The sequence below is a fragment of the Sminthopsis crassicaudata genome, chromosome 4 (assembly GCF_048593235.1).
Source record: "Sminthopsis crassicaudata isolate SCR6 chromosome 4, ASM4859323v1, whole genome shotgun sequence".
NCBI lineage: Eukaryota > Metazoa > Chordata > Mammalia > Dasyuromorphia > Dasyuridae > Sminthopsis > Sminthopsis crassicaudata.
In genome coordinates, this window is record NC_133620.1 from 126,355,351 (window position 1) to 126,358,847 (window position 3,497).

At 38.8% G+C, this 3,497-nt stretch overlaps 1 pseudogene; it reads right to left on the reverse strand.

Moving 5' to 3' along the window:
• Positions 1-544: 544 nt before the first annotated feature.
• Positions 545-1,297, reverse strand: LOC141540648 (pre-mRNA-splicing factor SPF27 pseudogene; annotated as a pseudogene).
• Positions 1,298-3,497: the final 2,200 nt, after the last annotated feature.

Consider the following 3,497-nt stretch of genomic DNA (forward strand, 5'->3'; position numbering starts at 1 on the left):
CATTGGATAAGGCCAGTTCAACTTCTCTCAAAGCCTCTTACACTTCTTTTGTAAGTTGGTGTGGTGAATTTAAAGCACTGTCTCCCTTTAAAATGTCATATAGAGCTTGTAGTTGATTGGTAGTTAAGCCTAACACGGTAGTTAAGCCTAACACATCCATTGGATATTTAATTTTTGGAAATCATTTAACGTGTCCAACTTCTCTGTTCTTAAAGAAAGCTTTTGTACTGTGAGTGTCTTAGGATATACTTCATATCCTAAATATTGAAAAGGACCATGTCTTTGAATTTTTTCTGTAGCTATATGCAGTTTGTAGTACTTTAATGTTTCCATGGTCTTTTGTAGACATGCTTCTAACATTTGTTCCTCAGGTGCACATCCCAAAATATCATCCATATAATGTAACAATATTACTTTTGGAAATGCTTTTCTTACTGGAGCAAGAGCAGCAGCAACATACATTTGGCACATAGTAGGGATGTTTTTCATTCCCTGTGGCAAAACTGTCCATTCATATCTTTTATAGGGCTCAGCCAAATTAACACTAGGCACTGCAAAAGCAAAGCTTTTCATATCTTCCTAAGATTCCCTTTCTCTCCCTCCCCACTACACCCCAGTTTTTCAAAAAATCCTGCTGGATGTTTTCTTTGTTTGCCTCCCTATGCTGTTGCTTGATTTGGAAGATTTTATTTTCCAGCTGTACAATAGTCCATTCAATCTCATGATTTTTACTGATGAGGGAGACCCAAGTTAATTCCATTTCTGTAATTTAGATCCAGCAGTGAGTTGCATGTTCTTCCTCTGCCAGTTTAAATCCTGAATATGTTTTCTCAATTTCTGTAGTTCCTTCTGGACTTGTTCAATCATATGAACTAGATTTTCATTATATACTTTTCAGGCATTGCAACCGTGTTGTGACATCAAGTCAAGGTTTTCAATGCAAACTTCCTGATGCTCCAGCTGGGCCATGGAATTATTTACACATTCCTGCCATGCAGGGATATCATTCTTCTGCCCAGAGGAGGGAACTGGAAGTTAATATCATTTCATACTAACAATTCAATTGGTTGTTGGGCAGCCAATCTTTCAAATTTATTTCTCATAATGTCAATCTCAAAGGCTGAGTAATCTGGGGCTGGAGGTAGCTCAGATAGTTCTTGGTAGGCCAGTATCTACGCATTTCTTCCTCTACCAAGGCAGCAGCAGCCTTCTGCACTCCAGGCACTTCGTAACCCTGATCAAAGTAAGGCAGGGCGTCCACCACGATCTCCCTGGTGAGCAGACCGGTACCCGCCATCCTGTGGTCCCTGTTCGGACGCCAAAATGTCAAGTCCAGGCTAGCTCCTCTGAAGGGCTCAGAATAAGTCCTTGCCCCATGTTGGGTGCCAAATGTAATGTTCTGATCTTCTCTCAGTTGTAATACTTCTCTGGGAGGAGGTTTCTTGAGAAGCTTCTGAAGCTTCCAGCCAGAATAAAGGTAGAATCTCAAATCATCTTCTTCCTTAATCCTGGCTCTGAATCTCCCCCAGCTCTTGTCCTTCCCCAATCGAGACTCTCTCCTTCCAGAGGCAGCTTTAGTTTTAGTTCCAGTACCAGTAATCCCCAAAATGTAGCCAGGAGTTAAAGTCCAGATCCAATATTGTATCCTTCAAAGTCTTGAATCTTTTCCTGGGGTCTGGCTAGCTTTAATAGCTCTTGCTAGAATGTCTCCAGCTATCTTCAGTCTTTAGTTCTCCACGAATCCAAAGCCTCCAGCCAGCATGAAGGTAATGTGGGAATGAATCAGACTCTGCCTCCAAGAGTATGGGATTGTGGGTTTCCCAGAATTCAATCCTAGATGTGAATCTCCCAGAAGTCCATGAGAAGGCTTTTCCTTTAGACTTGTGAATCTGCTGGACTTGTGAATCCACTGAATCCTAACTCTGAATCTCCTGGAGCTTTTCTGAAGTTCTTCCCTTGACTCATTCCAGACTCCCAAAGAGTGGGCTTTTATATCCTCCCAGAGAATGGGCTTGTGGGTACTCCCTGGGCTTATGGGAGCTCCTTAAAAGTATGCTCTCTTAAAGGTGTGAAGTCTTGTGTGTGAACCAATCAGTGAGCTGCTTTAAAGGTGTAAACTCCTTTAAAGGTATGAACTCCTTTAAAGGTGTGAGCTCAGGGTATAAGTATCTTGTAAGTTATAAGTACCTAACAATCAATTACCTCATTGGAGTGCTTGATTGGGAACAGCCACAAACAAGGGATCTCTAATCTCCCACTTCCAGCCCAACACCTACATCCTTTTGGAGGGGTATCTGAGGAGTATGACAACCAGTGGGAGCCATTCTCTTTCAACATTATTATTGAGATACCTTTCCTGAATCTTTATCTCTACTGGAAGGATCTTAGAATTCCTATTGTTTTCAGGGCCTTTGCATACTGAGAAGAAAAGCACTTCAAAGGACCCATAGCATTTTGCAATTTTAAATTTCATAATGGAATTGTTTTATGAAAGCTGAATTTAGTTCATGGTTGTGCTATCTTCATTGCTTTTAATATATGTGTGGCCAGTGGATTTCTTTGAAATACTTTCACTAATCAAAGTTCACATGCCTAACTTCATCTTCACATGTGCATATGTGTGGGTCCATATATACCTGGTCCACCCTACCATACCCCACATGGCTCTGCAATCTGCAGTCTTTTCTCTCTGATTCCTATTTCAAGGAGAAAAATTTCAGTCATTAGTGATTTAAAGGATCTATGCTGAATTTTGTTGTACTTTTCTTAATGAATCATGAAAAATATAATTGTACTTCCATCCCCAAATTGGGGATGCTTCCATTCACAAAAGATAGAATCTGATGAGAAATTAGTAGTTTTTCTTCTCTTGCCTATTTTGACATATTGAAGAAAAAGAACAGTATACCTGGCTTTGATAACTAGCCCATTTTACATTTTATGGACTTGTATGTGTCTCTATGTGCTTGCAGGCATGTGTACTCACTGATTGACACAGCTTCTCTTTTTAGAAATTAAAAATAAAAGTTTCTATGACAATCTTATATTCAAATTTTCAAGCCAGAGAGATTTAACTGTAACTTGAATAATTTCATCCGTGCTATATTCTGGTGATGAAAATGATTTCTATTACTGTTGTCAAAGTTAGGGAAGTAACATATTTTCTCACTCACTAAGTAACTTTGAATAATAATAATAATAACTAACATTTACATTTCACTTACTATATTCTAGGTACTGGTTTCCCTAATAACTGTGGGAGATAGGTACTGTTATTGTCCCCATTTTACAGATGAGGAAAGAGAGATAAATAGAAGTTAAGTGATTAATCTAGAATCATATATCTATTAAGTATTTGAGGTCACCTTTAAACTCAGATCTCACTCCAGATCCAGTGTTCTAACTATTGCATCACCTAGAATTGAAGTAGCATTCATTGGTGTGATGTCAATCATTTGTAAATTTTTAGCAAAAATAACATATTCAATTACATAAGT